The sequence below is a fragment of the Pristis pectinata genome, chromosome 25 (genome assembly GCF_009764475.1).
Source record: "Pristis pectinata isolate sPriPec2 chromosome 25, sPriPec2.1.pri, whole genome shotgun sequence".
In the NCBI taxonomy this organism is placed as follows: Eukaryota; Metazoa; Chordata; class Chondrichthyes; order Rhinopristiformes; family Pristidae; genus Pristis; species Pristis pectinata.
The window spans coordinates 6613790-6633240 of record NC_067429.1 but is presented as its reverse complement, the minus strand read 5'-3'; the positions used below and the strand labels follow the sequence as shown (position 1 = coordinate 6633240).

Below are 19451 nucleotides of genomic sequence, written 5' to 3'. Positions count from 1 at the left end.
TTCTTTTCCTATGAGTTCTGATAAATATTTATTAGATGTAATCTTTAATTTGAAACCTTTTCACAATGGCTCAATATCTAATATTTATGACAGGTTACTAGGAATGAGTAAGGTGCCACTAGATAAAACTAAAAACGCTTGGGAACAAGATTTGCAGATGTCAATTTCGGAGGAAACTTGGAATGAAATTTTTAAATTGGTTAATACTTCGTCATTATGTGCTCATCACTCTCTCCTTCAATTTAAAGTGGTCCATAGAGCTCACTTGTCTAAAGATAAACTATCCCATTTTTATTCCAATATATCTCCTTACTGTGACAAATGCAATAATGGAGAGGCTTCTTTAATTCACATGTTCTGGACATGTCAGAGTCTTAAAAAATATTGGACAGAGGTGTTTCAAACTTTTTCTGTACTTTTTAAAATAAATTTTAAACTTAATCCTTTGACTGCATTATTTGGGATCATTGGAGAAAAAGATATAACTTTGAAGGCTTCTGATCTACACATTCTGGCTTTTATTTCTCTTATAGCCGGGAGAGCTGTGCTGCTTAAATGGAAGGAAGTTACTCCGCCCACTCATGCTCAGTGGTTATGGGATGTGATGTCACACCTGAATCTGGAGACGATCCGTTGTTCAATTCTTGAACCTAACTTAGACTTACAAACCCTGTGGGGACCTTTTTTGAATTATTTTCAAAACCTTTGATTTGGTGACTAAAATACAGATATTGGCTGACATAGTTACATTTCAAGGGTTTTTCCTTTTTTTTATTAAACAGCTTCGGTTTTTGGTAGTGGGAGTAGATTTTTTTTATAATAAAATATTCCAATTTTTCCTTTATTAACTATTACATGTGATTATTAATCTAGAGTATTGTAATCCTAAATATGATTTAACACAATGTTTTCAACAGTATTCTTACTCTCTTTTTTGATGCATGTACTCTGTATTTTTTTCATGGATTTAATAAAAAATATCGTAAAAGAAAGGGGAAGTCAGGAGACCACATGCCAGTTCTCATGGTTGGGTCAGAGGTGGAGAGAGTTAGCAGTTTCAAATTCCTGGGCGTTAACATATGGGATGACCTGTCCTGGGCCCAGCACATTGCCGCAATCAGGAAGAAGTCACACCAGTGCCTCTACTTTCTTAGAATCTTAAGGAGGTTCAGCATGTCACCAAATACTCTAACAAACTTCCATAGATGCACTGTTGAAAGTATCCTGACTGGTTGCATCATGGCCTGGTACAGCAATTCCAAAGCACAGGAATGCAAGAGGCTGACGAGAGTCGTGGACACAGCCCGGTCCATCACGGGCCTTCCCCATCATTACCAGCATCTACAGGAGGTATCTATCACCAAGGATCCCCACCATCCAGTCATGCCCTCTTCTCGCTGCTATCATCAGGCAGGAGGTACAGAAGCCTGAAATCCCACACCACCAGGATCAGGAACTAGAGAAACAAAGGACTGCAGATGCTGGAATCTAGATGAAAAACACAATGATGCTGGAGGAACTCAGCAGGCCAGGCAGCATCCGTGGAGAACAGCAGGCAGTCAATGTTTTGGGTCAGGACCTTCATTGCGTTTTTCATCCAGGTTCAGGAACAGCTACTTTCCTGCAACCGTCAGGTTCTTGAACCGACCTGCACAACCCTAACCCTACCTCAGCAACGGAATACTACGGACCACCTCTTGCACTGCCAGGGACTTGTCTTTGATTGTATCTTTGTTTTTCTTTGCACTAAAGTCTTGCTTTTGCACCTTCTTTTTTTGCACTGTATGGTATAATTTCATATATAATTTATGTATAAATTATATTCTGTGTGTTGTCTGTACCTACATGCCTGTGATGCTGCTGCAAGTTTTCATTGTACCTGTACCTCACCGAACTTGAGCTTATGACAATGAACTCGACATGACATGTCTTGATTGTGGAGAAAACCTAAATTGCTTCTGCTCCATCTTGTTAATCAAGCTTTCACCTTCCCATGTGGGGGTATAGCTCAGTGGTAGAGCATTTGACTGCAGATCAAGAGGTCTCCAGTTCAAGTCCGGATACCCCCTCAATTTGCATTATACTTCACAAATAAATGTCCCTGCTAGAAGCCTCCCCCACAATCTGAAAGGGGGTAGCCAGTATATTGCGTTCAGGTCAATTTAAGATCCTGAGGTGATTTTGATAGGGTGGATATTTCCCATTGTGGAAGAATCTAGAAGTAGGGGTCACCTGTTAAAAATAATGGGTTGCCCATTTAAGAGAGAGATGAGGGGAACCTCTGCATCTCAGGAAATCGAGAGTCTTTGGAAATCACTTCCTCAAACGGTAGTGAAGAAGGGAAATGGTGTCTTTGGGTGTATTTAAGGTAAAGACAAACAAATTCTTAAGGAAGAAAGGGGCGATGGGTCCCTCCTCACTGACAATCAACACAGGTGCACCTCAAGGATGCGTGCTTAGCCCACTGCTCCACTCTCTCTACAATCATGACTGAGCTAGGCACAGCTCAAACGCCATCTATAAATTCGCCGATGGCACCACTGTTGTTGGCAGAATCTCAGAAGGCGATGAGGATAGATAGATATTTATTAGTCACATGTACATTGAAACACAGAGTGAAATGCATCCTTTTCTGCATTACTGAGAATGTGCTGGGGGCAGCCCGCAAGCGTTGCCACTCCTCCGGCGCCAACATAGCATGCCCACAGCTCCGAACCTGTACACCTTTGGAATGTGGGAGGAAACCGGAGCACCCAGAGGAAACCCACGCAGACACACGGGGAGAACTTACAAACTCCTTACAGGCAGCAGCGGGAATTGAACCCCGGTCACTGGCGCTGTAATAGCGTTATGCTAACTGCTAGGTACAGGAGTAAGATAGATCAGCTGGTTGAGAGGTGTCGGAACAACAACCTCGCACTCAACGTCAGCAAGACCAAGGAATTGATTGTGAACAACTTCTTCCCCTCTGCCATCAGATTTCTGAATGGTCCATGAACCCACAAACTCTACCTCATTAGTCCTTTTTTGCACTATTTATCTATTTTTGTAACGAATAGTAATCTTTATGTCTTGCACTGTACTGCTGCTGCAAAACAACAAATTTCACAACATATGTCAGTGATAATAAACCAGATTCTGATATAGCAGAAACCATTGTGCTCAAACTATGCAGTGATTCAGGAACTTCTGGACTAGAATACCCTACTCTTGTTTCCATGTTACTAAAAACAAGGAGAGATGTGTGATCCCGAATATTCCCACCCCAGCATGGAAACCAAGGAGGAAATGTAAATCAGGATTTTGACATTATGATCCTTTGATAGGAGATCTATTTCTGTGGAGTCTCCCACAATGAAGAACATTTCAAGGGCTGGGCCAAAACCCCCTGGTTCAAACCTGGTAATGACCTGGAACATAGAGCCCAGGGACTCTGAAACATTAATGGAGCAGTACAGACAGACAGGTGGATGTATATTTAGCATTTCAGAATAAAATAGTGCACATCTCAAGGTCTCTTTGGAAATAAATACGTAGCACAGAATTTATGAAGTGACTCTGTTAGTCTTAGTCAGATGCTGAGGTACTAGGGAACCATCTTTTCACCAGCAATGATGAGAGTGTTATTTGATATTGAATAATTTGATGGAATAGGGATCTCGGGGAGTGGGGAAAGAACCTTTCTGGTGGGAAATCAGCCTCCATTAAGATGAAAGGGTAGAAATTTGTGCAAAGCTAGAACTGTTTTTACTTCATTTTAAAATCTGCAAATTTATGCTTTACTGTATGGGGGTATAGCTCAGTGGTAGAGCATTTGACTGCAGATCAAGAGGTCCCTGGTTCAAATCCGGGTGCCCCCTTAGCTTAGTATTTTTAATCCAGTTTACACTCCCTAGTCAAGCCTTGCTTCTTGGAACAATTGTTATTTACCAAACTCTTCTCTATATATCAACCTTCAGGACTGCTGTAGATGACAATGTGCTGCAGATTTTGACCATTTAAGTGCTTTAAATCAGCTTATGGATTAATGCATCCCAATGAAAGGGCAAGAGACCAGGACTGTGTGGAAAGTTGAAATTGTTTGTCCTGCACCTTATGATTTCCAATCTCATGGTTCGATCCCCTAAGTGAAGGATGTACCTCAGTGGAAAAGCACTTCAAAGTTAAAGTCGAGTTTATTGTCATCTGCACAAGTGCACGTGTGCACAGGTGCAATGAGAAACTTACTTGCAGCAGCATCACAGGTACATAGCATCATATAAACAGCATTCACAAGAAAAACATAAATTAAAAATAAAGTATACACAATTTTTACAAGAAAGAACACAACTAGAACAAGAAAAAGTTCATTTTAGTGCAAAGCGATCAAAGTTGCTAAACTCTAGTGATTAGGGTTGTGCAGGTTGGTTCAAGAACTGAATGGTTGAACGGAAGTAGCTGTTCTTGAACCCTCTGCTGTGGGACTTCAGGCTTCTGTACCTCCTGCCAATTCACTACACCTCCAGAGATCTTTAGTTCAAATTGGCATGCTCCTTTTATTCCCCTACGTTGGAATGTTAACACATTGCTTCCTCTTAGTGTTGCTGTAGTTGTGAGTGAATCTAGTTCAATAGAAGCACATTCTTCTGCAGAGTAAATGGCCTCTGTTCAAATCCAAGGGCCACCTCAATGATTATTCATGTTGCCTTTTGGATCTTAATCCATGCAATCTCCACCTGAAGGGCAGGTGGTTATCCAGTGAACAATACAGACATTAAATTAGGTGTTTATTTGAAAACTCAAATTAATGAATTTTTGCTAGGCAGTGGTGTTGTGGGATATAGAATTAGGCCATGGATCACTCACTAATGTCACTGCACAATTGAAAAGTTGCAAGGGTTGGATACTCTACACTTGTTTCCAAAGACAAGGAGGGGTTTGTGATGTTGGAGCAACAAGAGTCCAAGGAAGAAACCCAAAACAGGTTTTTGAAATTATGATGCTTTCGATAGAATACTTTTGTTGAGGACATGTCAAAGGTCAGCAGCAAGATCCTCCAGCATCTTGTGTGTTGTCAAAGGTCAGGGTGGGGGCAGATGAGGTGGACTCTCTAACACACTGGCTCAGTGCCAGATTTTGACCCAAGGTTCCCAAAGGTCTGAGCCCCAGCAGAAAACAACTTCTCCTCCTTGCAGTCATGTCCTGGCCAAGAGGAAGTTGGAATTGAACAGAGGCTTGGGAAGGTCTGCTCCACAATGAAGCTCTTCAGCCAAACACGCGGATGTGTATTTAGTATTTCCAAATAAAATGGTGCAGAGATCAAAGCCCATAGAAGTAAACAAATAGTACAGAACTGATGAAGAAACTCTGTTATTCAGAGCCTGAGATTACGGGGCATGTCCTGTTAGTAGGCGTGATGAGAGCATCAATTGATAATGACTTGTCACGATAAACTCTCCTGGCTGGAAGGGGATTCTAATTAAGAGATGCGTGTGTCGATTGTATGGAGAACTTGAACTGGTTTCAATCCATCTTAGTATGTCCCAATTCAGGCATCTCTGTCAGGGGGGTATAGCTCAGCGGTAGAGCATTTGACTGCAGATCAAGAGGTCCCTGGTTCAATTCCAGGTGCCCCCTTAACCCAGTTTATCTTCCACAAAGAAAGGTCATTTAATGTAGTTTGTGCTTTCTGGTCAATCCTTGCTCTTGGTCACAAACAAGTGTGTTGATGGCAACCATCTGGAAGCTGAACAGTGCCACCTCAGGCAACAACAAAGATAAATTGACTGTATAAGTGTTTTGATGTTAGATTGCATTAATGCACCTTAGTTAAAGGGAGTCTGAGACTGTGTGATAAGCTGAAATTGTTTCCCCTGCATCTTATGACTTCCAGTCTCATGACTTGCTTACTGACATACGGTGGTGTAGTCCGGTAGAACTGCAATTGGTGACATGTCCAGAGATCTTTGCTTCAGATTAGACTGACCTGATGTGCTGCTTATTTTTCACATCTAAATCTGTTAACAGGTTCCTTCCTATGAGAGCACCCACAATTTATGGGCAATAGTTCAGTGGTGGGGTGTGCATGGCCCTTTACATCCAGGTGCCTCCTCCACTCATGTTAAGTTTCACAAATAAATGTTTCCCAGTCCATCCTTGCTCCTTGTCGTAATCACTCCTCACCAAAATTTGCTGCAACATTTGGTAGCAATAAGGAGGATGTGCACGGAAAGCTCCCACAATCTAAAAGCAGTAAAATCGTCAGTTTAATGCCTTAATGTCAGTTAAGGGATGTAGTCAGAAGTTGTGTCAAGATCTGGAGCTCTTTCTGCTGATCTCCCAGGCTCTTGGCTTGACACTCAGCATGAAGTGGAGCAGCTCAGAGGGCATGCACGAACACTACCTCAATATTCCTTTTGGTTTTGCACTATTTATTTATTTTTGTAATTTATAGATTTTGTGTTTGCACTGTACTGCTGCCGCAAAACTACAAACTTCATGTCATAAGTCAGTGATAATAAACCTGATTCTGATGAAATGGACTCTGACCTCATGATCTACCTTGTTGTGAACTTGCACCTTATTGCACTGCACTTTCTCTGTAGCTGTGGCACTTTCTCTGTAGCTGTGACACTTTACTCTGTACTGTTATTGTTTTTACCTGTACTACCTCAATGCACCCTAACTCAATGTAACTGTACCGTGTAATGAATTGACCTGTACGATCGGTATGCAAGACAAGTTTTTCACTGTACCTCGTTACAAGTGACAATAATAAACCAATACCAATACCAAGTTGACTTGAGATCAAAAAATACTTGTTTCGAATTCGAGCTGTCCTCTGCTTTTCCCTTCTGAAGGTGATGATCTATTCTTTCTTCCAAGGAAGGTTGCAAAGTTAATTCTGAATTAAATATGCTATAGCTCAATCCCAGTGCCTGTACTTCCTCAGGAGGCTAAAGAAATTTTGCACATCCCCTTTGACCCTCACCAATTTTTATTGATGCGCCGTAGAAAGCATCCTATCCGGGACCATTGCAGTTTGGTACGGCAACTGTTCTGCCCATGACCGCAAGAAACTAATTTGCAGACACAGCTCAATGTGTCACGGAAACTGGCCTCCCCTCCACGGATTCTGTCTACACTTCCCACTGCCTCGGTAAAGCAGCCAACATAATCAAAGACCCCACCCACCCCGGACATTCTCTCTTCTCCCCCCTTCCATGGGGCAGAAGATAGAAAGGCCTGAAAGCACATACCACCGGGCTCAAGGACAGCTTCTATCCCGCTGTTATAAGACTATTGAACAGTTCCCTAGTACGATAAGATGGACTCTTGACCTCACAATCTACCTCATCGTGGCCGTTGCACCTTATTTTCTGTCTGCACTGCACTTTCTCTGTAACTGTAACACACTTTATTCTGCATTTTGTTACTGTTTTCCCTTTGTAATGAAATGATCTGCATGGATGACACGCAAAGCAAAGTTTTTCACTGTACCTCAGTACATTTGACAATAATAAACCAATTGACCAACTTACCAAAATTTACCAATTTACCATTTCCAAGCTTGTTCTTGCTCTATGTGTGATGGGTTTTAGGGCTTGTAATTTGCTTGTTCAATGAACCAACATAGAGCAAAAGCCCTCATTTATGAATAGATATTCTACTCTTCTGTTGCAGAAGGAAATAGCTCAATTGACCAACTTACCAAAATTTACCAATTTACCATTTCCAAGCTTGTTCTTGCTCTATGTGTGATGGGTTTTGGGGCTTGTAATTTGCTTGTTCAATGAACCAATATAGAGCAAAAGCCCTCATTTATGAATAGATATTCTACTCTTCTGTTGCAGAAGGAAATAGCTGGAATGAAATATTAAACCTGGACGTCTCACTGTTTCAGATCTGACCTTGGGTGCCATCTGCGTGGAGTTGGCACATTGGCTCCAGCAATGTATGGGATTCCTGCCGGATGCTCCAGTTTCCTCCCACACTGCAAAGATGTGCTGGTGGGTCAAGCGACAGCTATAACCTACCCCTTAGAGTGGGTAAGTGGCAAAAGGGATCAAAGGGGAGTTGATGGAGAGTTAAATGGAAACAAGTAGGGGGAAATGGGACCGATGGATTGACTTGTTGGGAGCTGGTATGGAGCTGATGAACCAAATATCCCCTTCACAATGGGTCAATTCAACTAGAAGCAGGAGCCATCCAACCCTTTGAGCCTTCTCCCCCCCTTCATCAAGATCACAGCCGATATTCCACTTCAGCTTCACGTTGCCGCACTTTCCCCATAGCCCTGTCTTTCCTTTATATCCAGAAATCCATCCGCTTTGAATTAATTCAATAACTGAAAGTCTACAGCCCTCTGAGGTCGAGAGTTCATACAGGAGCCTGAGAGCACATACCACCAGGCTCAAGGACAGCTTCTAATCCACAGTGATAAGACTATTGAGCAGTTCCCTTATACGACGAGATGGACTCTGACCTCATGATCTACCTTGTTGTGACCTTGCACCTTATTGCACTGCACTTTCTCTGTAGCTGTGACACTTTACTCTGTACTGTTATTGTTTTCATCTGTACTGTCTCAATGCACTCTGTACTAATTCAATGTAACAGCACAGTGTAATGAATCGACCTGTACAATTGGTATGCAAGACAAGTTTTTCACTGTACCTCGGTACAAGTGACAATAATAAACCAATACCAATACATACAAGTGAGTGTTTGGGAGACGGGCGGGATGGATGGGGATGGATTTACCGGCTGCTGCGGGGCTGCAAGCAGCTTCTGCAGGGTGGGAACTCAGTCCACGGTGATATCATTGCATCTTGCAGAGAAATCTGAATGGCTCTGGTTGCCCACCTTGCTACATGTTGTCCTTGTTTGGTCTATGTTTTTATTTAAATATGTTGCCGGGCAACCACATTTCTGACTTGCAAACTGTTCAGGATACAAACCTTTTGTAACCTGGGGAGGACCCGTATTTAGGCAAATTCCTGTTATAGAACATGAAACATAGAACATAGAAAGTACAGCACAGAACAGGCCCTTCGGCCCACAACGTTGTGCCGACATAGCTAATCCCTCCTACCTACAGAATGCTCATATCCCTCCATTTTCCTCTCATTCATGTGCCCATCCAAGCCCTTCTTAAAGGCCCCCAATGAATTTGCCTCCACCACCCTATCAGGCAACGCATTCCAGGCATCCACCACTCTCTCAGTAAAAAACGTACCCCTCAAGTCTGTTCTGAACCTACCCCCTCTCACCTTAAATGCACGCCCTCTGGTATTGGAGCACTCAATAATGGGAAAAAGATATTGCTTGTCCACCCTATCTATGCCCCTCATAATTTTATACACTTCCAACAGATCACCCCTCAGCCTCTGCTGCTCCAGAGAAAAGAGCCCAAGTTTGTCCAGCCTCTCCAGATAGCACATGCCCTCTAATCCAGGCAGCATCCTTGTAAACCTCCTCTGCACCCTCTCTAAAGCCTTGACATCCTTCCCATAGTGAGGTGACCAGAACTGCACGCAATACTCTAACTGCGGCTTTACCAGGGTTCCATAGAGCTGTATCATAACTTCTTGACTCCTGTACTCAATACCTCGATTATTGAAAGCAAGCATTCCATAAGCCTTCTTAACCACCTTATCTCCTGCATTGTATAACTGTTACATTCAAAATGGAACCCTTTTTGAGTAGGGTGTGCCTCACTGACAGAGCATTTAACCGCAGATGAAATGGTCACAGGTTTGTATCCAGATATCCCTTCACTATATTATGACATAGGAGGCCATTCATCCCATCGAATCTATCTCAGTTCTCAGAGCAATCCCATCAATCCCCATTCACTTCCCTGTAACTCACATTCTTTCACAAGCCTGTCAACCCCCCCACCGTTTCTCTTATCGAGTTCTGAGACAGTATCATTGGGCTTTCAAAAGGTGAAAATAAAAAAAGATGTTCCCATCTATGGGAGAAATCTAACAGGAGTCATTAATATAAGACAGTCATCAACAAATCCCAAAGGAAATTCAGAAGAAATTTACCCAAAGTCTGAAGGAGAATGTGGAACTCAGCACACATGGAGAGTTGAGGACAAAAACATAGAGGCATTAAAATGTCAAATTGTTAACTAAATGGTAAAAAAAAAGACTGCAGTAATTGGTTTAAATGCAGTTGGGCATCTTGTGTGAAGCTTGAAAACTGGCATAAACCATCTGGGCCAACTAGAAATTCTACAACATACCTGTTGTTTTTTTCACATTGACAAGCACCTTGGAACATTTCAAAGCTGAGCTGGAGGCAGGAGTTGGAAAAGTAGGGAGACATCCTCCATAAACAGATCTTGTCAGGTGAGAGAGAGACTCAGAGGGCCCAGGAAGTGATGCAAGGCTGGCCTCTGGTGGTGAAGCCAGGGACTGCAGCACCCCCAGCCACACAGACCTCGAAGGGCTTCAGAAAAAGTTGGAACCCAGGGAGATCAAGGGTGGGGCATTGGATCATTAAGCACATTAAGGAATGCAGTGGGACTGGATGGGCCCAGACCTGCTGGAAGTGTATGACACTATGCTTCTGGCTGGCAGCATGTCAGACTCCATGAGGAAGGGCATCATTACCCTCGTCAACAAGCAGAAGGCGGAGAGAGAGGACATCAGGAATTGGAGACCCATTTCACTGTTGAATGTGTATTATCAGATCCTGTCCAAGACCAGTGCCTGCTCTGAGACAGGTGATCCACCGGACCAAACCTGTGCTGTACCTGGCAGGAAAATCTTTGACAGCCTTGCACTGCTCAGGGATACCATCACCTATGTGCAGGACAGAGGGGTGGATCGCTGCCTGGTCAGCTTGGACCAAGAGAAGGCCTTCAACAGGATATCACACACGTACATGTTGGACGTGCTCTCCAAAATGGGTTTTGGGGAAGGAATCAGAAATTGGATCCAACTGCTCTACACAGATATCCATAGTACAGTCCAAATCAACAGGTGGGAGACAGAGAGTTTCCCCATCAAGTCTGGGGTCAGGCAGGGTTGTCCACTCTCCCCTGTCTTGTTTATGTGCTGCACTGAACCCTTAGTTGAATCCATCAGGAAGGACGAGAGCGTAAGAGGGACGACATTGTCAGGCAGTGGAGGCACACAGGTCAAAAACCTCCCTGTACATGGACGATGTCGCCGTCTTCTGCTCGGACCCAAGGTCAGTTCACAGATCGATCAGCATCTGTGACCAGCTTGAGTTGGCATCGGGGGCCAGAGTCAACCGCAGGAAGAGCGAGGCCGTGCTCTTCAGTAATTGGCCCGAATGATCCAACATCCCCTTCACTGTCAGGTCGGACTACCTGAAGTTGCTGGGGATCTGGTTCGGAGGGGCCAATGTGTTACAGGAATTGGCTGGAGTGGATTGGGAAGGTCAAACAAAAATTGGGTTTGTGGAACCGGGGTTCTCTGCCAATAACTGGGAAGAACTTGGTGAGATGTGCTCTCAGGGCAGCTGTACTTGGCGCAAGTGTGGCCTGTTCCTCGCTCCTCTACCTCGATAATCACCTGGGACAACTTCCAGTTTATCTGGGGGTCCATGATGGAGCGAGGCCAATGGGTCACGATGCACAAGTCCCCAGAGAATGGGGGCAAAAGTGTACCCAACGTTGCCCTCGTCATGATGACCACCACCATGTGTGGCTGCATCAGGCTGTGCGTGGACCCAGTGTACCTGGGCACCAAGTGTCACTACGTGCTGAGGTTTTACCTGTCCCCGGTGTTGCGGAGGGTAGGTCTGGCCCCGTTGCCGCGCAACGTCCCATTCAGCTGGACGTTGCCACACTACCTGTCCTTTGTGGAGGAGTTCTTCCAAGTAAACACCTTTGACCATAAGCCATTCAGGCAGTGGTCAGCACGGAATGTCCTGCAGACACTGCAGGACAGGGACTCCATGGATACTGTGGGATGGTTCCCTGAGTAAACTGTCCAAACCATCTGACAGAACGCCTCGTCGCCAGAACTCACCAACAAGCACCAAGACCTCGTTTGGCTGGCAGTGAGAGGGACCCTCAAGTAGGATCCTTCCTGTACAGATGACACATCATCCCCAATGCACGCTGCCCTCAGAATGGCTGCAGTGGGGAGGAGACGGTCACCCACCTCTTTGCCCACTGTGGATTTGCTCAGAGGGTGCGGAGACGGATGCAAGGGTCCATGTTCCGGTTCATCCCCAGCAGCTGCATGACAGAGGACTCTCCGATCTATGGGCTGTTTCTGGGGACTTGCACCGAGACAGACAGCAGATGCTGTTGGAAGGTCATCACCTCGGTGAAGGACGCCCTTTGGTCTGCCCGAAACTTGGTCTCCCAGCACAGCAAGATGTCTGTGAGGGAACGCTGCTGACTGGCACACTTCAGGCTGCAGGAGTACGTGCTGAGGGATGCACTGAAGCTCAGGGCAGCCAATGCAAAGGCTCTGTGGGGAAGGACCACAGTCTGGACTCCTTCCACTACCGCACACAGAGGGGCTGAGTTGGGTGGGGAAGCCCCTCAAATAATGAAAGGGTGCATCACCCAGGGTGGTAATGGTTTAAATAAATGTTAACATTACTGAATGAAATGACCATGAATGTAAAAGTTTTGCACTGTTTCTTCCTTTGTATATTTTTTTATTATGAATAAAGTTTATTTTTGAAACATAAAAAAAGTCCTTCTGTCACTCAACATTGAGGGTCTAAACCCTGTGTAAAAGCTTCTCATTAGAAATCACCTATCCCCCAAAGGAGGCCACAGAGGAGGCAGTGATGCTCTGCATACAGAAGGTGACCATGGACAGACATGTCAGTATGGTAGTGGGATGTGGAATCAGTTATCGAGTCTGCCAGTGTTCTAGGTCTGCAATCCTCCTTATCAATGGAAATAACTCTTCATTGTTATTATTGGAAGGCATGTGCTATCAGGAGAGGCTGGACAAATTTGTGTTCTTTTCTCTGGAGCGGTGGAGGCTGAGGGGTGATCTGTTGGAAGTGTATAAAATTATGAAGGGCATAGATAGGGTTGACAAGCAATATCTTTTTCCCATTATTGAGCGCTCCAATACCAGAGGGCATGCATTTAAGGTGAGAGGGAGTAGATTCAGATGAGACGTGAGGGGTACGTTTTTTACTGAGAGAGTGGTGGATGCCTGGAATGCGTTGCCTGATAGGGTGGTGGAGGCAAATTCATTGGGGGCTTTTAAGAGGGGCACATGAAAGAGAGGAAAATGGAGGGACATGGGCATTCTGTAGGTAGGAGGGAATAGCTATGTCGGCACAACGTTGTGGGCCGAAGGGCCTGTTCTGTGCTGTACTGTTCTATGTTCTATATGTTCTATGGATAAATTGCATTGCAAACATTCATCTCAACCAGAAGGCGACTCCTCTGGCAATGTGGCATTCCCTCCATAATGAATTGAACTGGATTACACCCTCCAGTCTGTGACAGTCGGGCGGTTTGAGGCGACTAGTGACTTCTTTTGTACATTAACTTTTCAGGATATGGGGTGAAGTCGAAGTCGAGATTATCGTCACATGCACAAGTACTTCCTTGCAGCAGCATCACAGGCACAGAGCATCATTTAAGCAGCATTCACAAGAAAAACATAAATTAAACATAAATTATACACAATTTTTACAAGAAAGAACAAAAAAAGAAGTCTATTTTTGTGCGAAGTGATCAAAGTGGCCATAGTGTTGCTAAACTGTAGTGATTAGGGCTGTGCCGGTTGGTTCAAGAACCGAATGTTTGAAGGGAGGTAGCTGTTCTTGAACCTGGTGGTGTGGGGCTTCAGGCTTCTGTACCTCCTGCCTGATGGGAGCTGCGAGAAGATGGCATAGCCCAGATTGTGGGGATCTTTGATGATGGATGTTGCCTTCTTGAGGCAACGCCTCCTGTAGACACTACCCATGGTGGGGAGGGATGTTCCCATGAAGTATTGGGCAGAGTCCACTACTCTCTGCAGCTTCTTACATTCCTGTGCATTTGAATTGCCGTCCCAGACCATGATGCAGCCAGTTAGGATACTTTCAACAGTAACATCTGGAGAAGTTCGGTGACATGGGTCACTGCCAAGGTCAGTGTTTGTTGTCCATCCCTAATCACCCCTTGAGAAGGTGGTGGTGAGCTGCCTTCATCGAACAGTGAGTCCTTCTGCTGAAGGTGCTCCCGCAGAGCTGCTGGGAATGATGTGCCAGTTGTAGGCCCAGCAATGATGAGGGACCGGCAATACTTTTGCAAATCAGTATGGCACAAGACTCAATAGTGAATGGAAAACAAAAAACCCTCAGATGCTCAAAATCTGAAACCAAACCAGAAAATGCTGGCGAAACCTCAGCAGGTCAGGCAGCATCTGTGGAAAGAGAAAGAGCTGGCTTCTGTTCCGACAAAGGGTCACTGGGTCTTTGGTCGTTTCTCTTTGCACAGGCACGGTAGTGTAACGGTCAGTGTAACGCTATTACAGCGCCAGTGACCCAGGTTCAATTCTGGCCGCTGACTGTAAGGAGTTTGTACGTTCTCCCCGTGTCTGCGTGGGTTTCCTCCGGGTGCTCCGGTTTCCTCCCACGTTCCAAAGACGTACGGGTTAGGAAGTTGTGGGCGTGCTATGTTGGCACCAGAAGCATGGCGACACTTGGGGGCTGCCCCCAGAACACTCTACGCAAAAAATATGCATTTCACTGTGTTTGATGTACATGTGACTAATAAAGAAATCTTATCTTATCAGGTGCTGCATGAGCTTTTCCATCATTTTCCACTCTTGTTTCAATGGTCACGGAGCTCACGGTGAGTCTCAGCTGATGAACACAGTGGAACAGTCCGAGCATCAAGCGAGGCCGTTCAGCCAGAGATGTGGGAGATTTCAGACCTGCTGTGGAAAGCTCCCACCCCCATCTGTGCACTGATTCCGTCCTCCCCACCGCCAGTGGGTTTGAATTCCAGCCGCAGAGCTCCAGACCTTCCTCCCAGATGACAGAAATCTGGACTTATAGGTTGTTCCCCAGGCTCTGTTCCTGAGAACTGTTTGTGACCCAAACAGTTTGCAAGTCGAAAATGCATCCAAGTCCCTCCATGGCAGAAGGTGCCTGCAATGGGCCAATCCATCCCCCTGGTCTCCCGAGTCCTTGTTCGTACGTACTGGCAGGTGTTCGTAACCTGGGGAGGATCTGTTCACAGAAATCAGGTCAGGGCAAGGAAGAAACATGGTTTGTATTTCAGGTCTGTGATTGGCTCTCTTCCCCAAGCTGACATTGGAGATGCTGGGAATGAGGCCGAGGTTTGCTCTGGTATGTGTGTGAAGATCCCATCCAGCTGGGAAGTGGGTCCTAGATAAATCAGAGCTGTGTGGAAGTCATTGGTCACTCCCTGCTGCATGAAATGATGGCTGAATGGATAAGGAGTGAGATGGGGGTATAGCTCAGCGGTAGAGCATTTGACTGCAGATCAAGAGGTCCCTGGTTCAAATCCAGGTGCCCCCTTATTTACATTACACATTCAACACCTGATTATCTCTTTCTTCCTGCATTGCAGGCCAGGTTGTGTTCTGAACAATGGGAATGACCCTCTGTAGGTTCCTTCCAACCATTGTCATCTTTTGTGTGATGGGTAAAGGACACACTTAAAGCCCTCTGGGTTGCAGTCGTTACTCTCCTTCCACACCAGCTTTGTGCTCATTTAAATTGACCACAGTTATTGGAGACACAAGAGACTGCAGATGCTGGAATCTGCAGCAACGAACAATCTCAAAGTCAAAGTCGAGTTTATTGTCACATGCACAAGTCCATGTGTGCACAGGTGCAATGAAAAACTTACTTGCAGCAGCATCACAGGCACAGAGCATCATATAAGCAGCATTCACAAGAAAAACATAAATTATACACAATTTTACGAGAAAGAACACAATTAGAACAAAAGTCCATTTTAGTGCAAAGTGGTCATAGTGTTGCTACAGTCTCCTGATTAAGGTTGTGTCTACTGGAGGAACAAATAATCTGCTGGAGGAACTTAGCAGGTCGAGAAACATCTGTGGGAGGAAAGGAACTGTTGCTGTTTCAGGTGGAAACCCTGCATCAGGACCAGTGAAGATCCCACCAAAAGCAGAAGTTGGAAATCTGGAATTACAGGTCGTCCTCAGGTTACAACAGTGGTCGAGCAGTCGTAATGCAGGATTTCAACCTGAAATGTTGGCAAAGCAACAAATTTCACGTCATGTGTCAGTGATAATAAATCTGATTCTGAATTTTATTTCAGAGGTCCCGCATCTGAAGCAGCACACAAAATGCTGGAGGAAATCAACAAGTCAGCACTCCAGCATTTGAAGTTTCTTTCAGATTTCTATGCCCATCTAGAGCGATTTCTGTCACATTAATTAAAAGAGTCCTGATGATGCTTAGAGAGAAATTAGAAAGGTGAGAGAGAGAAAGAGATAAACAATGGGTCTCCCTGATGGCTAAGTCTACAGCCTCTTGTGATCCTGTGTATTGGAGCCTCCATACCAGGCTGTGATGCAACCGGTCAGGATGCTCTCCACCTGGTACGGAGGCTGTAGACTTAGCCACCTCCATCATGGATACAACCCTCCCCACCATCAAGGACATCTTCAAGAGGCGGTGCATCAAGAAGGCGGCATCCGTCACTAAGGACCCTCCCCATCCAGGACATGCCCTCTTCTCATTATTACCATTGGGGTGGAGGTACAGGAACCTGAAGACCCAAACTCAATAACTCAGGAACAACTTCTTCCCCTCCGCCACCAGAGTTCTGAACAGTCCATGAACCCATGAACACGACCTCGTTATTCCTTTTTTTGTACATCAATAGAAATTTGTAAGAGTCTTTGATGACATTCTGAACCTCCTCAAACTCCTAATGAGGTAGAGCCGCTGGCATGCCTTCTTCATGATTGCATCAATAAAACAGAGTCTCCCAATTCATTAATGATTTTTATAGATTTGAGAATGAGTAATCAACTTCCAGGGACATATTAAACTTTAGATCACGGACAATCTGTTTAGTTCAAGTCAAGTCATGTCAATGTAAGTTTATTGCTGTGTGCAATAAGTGATACACTTCGGGAGATCGAATTCGAAGGCAGAATACAGGGTTAATGGCAGGACTCTTAGCAGTGTGGAGGAACAGAGGGATCTTGGGGTCCACATCCAAAGATCCCTCAAGGTTGCCACACAGGTTGATAGGGTTGTTAAGGAGGCATATGGAGTGTTGGCCTTCATTAGTTGAAGTATTGAGTTCAAGAGCCGCGAGGTGATGTTGCAGTTCTACAGAACTCTGGTCAGACCACACTTTGAGTATTGTGTTCAGTTCTGGTCGCCTCATTATAGAAAGGGTGGAAGCTTTAGAGAGGATGCAGAGGAGATTTACCAGGACGTTGCCTGGATTGGGGATCATGTCCTATGAGGATAGGTTGAGCGAGCTAGGGCTTTTCTCTTTGGAAAGAAGGTGACTTGATAGAGGTGTACAAGATGATAAGAGGCATAGATTGAGTGGACAGTCAGAGACTTTTTCCCAGGGCGACAATGGCTAACACGAGGGGACATAATTTTAAGGTGATTGGAGGGGATGTCAGGGGTAAGTTTTTTACACAGAAAGTGGTGGGTGCATGGAACACACTGCCAGCAGAGGTTGTGGGGGCAGATACATTAGGGAAATTTAAGAGACTCTTAGATAGACTCATGAATGATAGAAAAATAGCAGGCTATGTGGGAGGTAAGGGTTAGATAGATCTTAGAGGAGGATAAAATGTTGGCACAACATTGTGGGCCGAAGAGCCTGTACTGTGCTGTAGTGTTCTATGTTCTGTGTTCTATGCACAAGTGCAGTGAGGTACAGGTACAATGAAAAATTTGCTTGCAGCAGCATCACAAGCATGTAGGTACAGACAACACACAGAATATAAATCATACATAAATTATACATTTATATATAGTTTATGTATAGTTTGGGGACAGGAATGTTATTCAAATTTCTCAGGTTGGTTACCTATATAGTAGACATCAACAGTGCCAATTACTTTAACTTCAGGTTAAGCAAAACAGCAGAAATACCACTGCCTAGGGATTGGGACAGACCAGAAGATCAACTGCACTTTTCACATCTTGCAAATTCCTCGCTTCCTCTATACAAAACTTTGGGATAAGTTTCGTACCATTGCTGAAATTATTTCTGACTAGACTATAAACCCCATATGCTGGGGTATTTTTCTTAATAGTTACGATTCTGATGAAAAAACACCAACTGAAATATTAATTGCCTTTCAGGTGCTGCCTGACCTGCTGAGCACACGCAACGTCTATTACCATTCATTTTTGTATTTCTGTGATTACCAAAGGTGGAGGTGTTGAATTTTCATCCTTTGAGATAACATAAGGGTCAGCAAGGGGGCACCCAGATTTGAACTGGGGACCATTTGATCTGCAGTCAAATGCTCTACCACTGAGCTATACCCCCAGTACCTACTATAGCTCAATTGCACTTCAGAATAAAATGCTTTGTAGTATAAAATCCCATGAGTGATTGTGAAAGATGCCTTGTATAAATTGGAGTATTATCTACCAGAAATTGCTTTAAAAAAACTTTTTGGTCTTTCAATAATACCATCAATAGCACCATCTGAATTCAAGCCATTAATACCATCCATTGAAAAATCACTGTCAATAACTATGATTTTGATAAAAGAAAGTTGATTGGGGTGAAATTTATGTTTAAACGGAGACAGAATACATTCCAATCATTTTGGTTCATCTCCTTTTGAATTATTTTGGTCAGTTTTGGTCACTCTGTTATAGGAAAGACATGGTTAAACTGGAATGAGAGCAGGAAAGATTTACGAGGATATTGCCAGGACTAGAGGGCCTGAGTTATAGGGAGAAGTTCTCCTTGAAATGTAGGAGAATGAGGCGTGACCTTATAGAAATGTTTAAAAATTTGAGAGGCATAGATAAGGCGGATGATAACAGTCTTTTCCCCAGGGTAGGGGAGTCCAAAACTAGGAGGCATAGGTTTAGGGTGAGAGGGGAAAGATTTAAAATGGACCTGAGGGGCAACGTTTTCATGCAAACGGTGGTGAGTATATGGAATGAGCTTCTAGCGGAAGTGGTTGAGGCAGGTTCAATAGTATCAGTTAGGAAACACTTGGAATAGGTACATGGAGGGGAGGGGCCTGGAGGGATATGGGGGCAAACACAGGAAATTGGGACTAGCTAGGTAGACAATGTGGTTGGCATGGACTTGTTGGGCTGAAGGGCCTGTATCCATGCTGTATTGATCTTTGACTCTATGACTCCATCCTGGGGTTCAACTCCCACCAACAGGAGGCGGAGGTGACCCGGTGTGAAAGTGTTTGCAAATTTTCCAGCATGTTTGGGGGGTGGTGACCAGATTTCTTCACATCAATCCTGCTGATCAATTTCTCAGCCAGCTTCTGACCCCATCGCCT

General features: G+C 44.6%; 2 protein-coding genes and 5 non-coding genes across 7 annotated transcripts in view; 5 read left to right on the top strand and 2 right to left on the bottom strand.

The window, feature by feature from the left end:
* The window catches only part of LOC127582894 (ADP-ribosylation factor-like protein 5B), a 211450-nt gene that overhangs the window by 81744 nt on the left and 110255 nt on the right, over window positions 1-19451 (top strand). The window lies entirely within an intron of this gene.
* Window positions 1-19451, bottom strand: part of LOC127582806 (dickkopf-related protein 3-like) — a 74966-nt gene that overhangs the window by 49918 nt on the left and 5597 nt on the right. The gene's annotated exons all lie outside the window — the stretch shown is intronic.
* trnac-gca (transfer RNA cysteine (anticodon GCA)) lies at window positions 1998-2069 on the top strand. The gene has a single exon. It is a non-coding gene; the product is annotated as a tRNA-Cys (tRNA).
* Window positions 3789-3860, top strand: trnac-gca (transfer RNA cysteine (anticodon GCA)). Its single transcript has one exon. It is a non-coding gene; the product is annotated as a tRNA-Cys (tRNA).
* trnac-gca (transfer RNA cysteine (anticodon GCA)) lies at window positions 5545-5616 on the top strand. The gene has a single exon. It is a non-coding gene; the product is annotated as a tRNA-Cys (tRNA).
* trnac-gca (transfer RNA cysteine (anticodon GCA)) lies at window positions 15406-15477 on the top strand. The gene has a single exon. It is a non-coding gene; the product is annotated as a tRNA-Cys (tRNA).
* trnac-gca (transfer RNA cysteine (anticodon GCA)) lies at window positions 18392-18463 on the bottom strand. Its single transcript has one exon. It is a non-coding gene; the product is annotated as a tRNA-Cys (tRNA).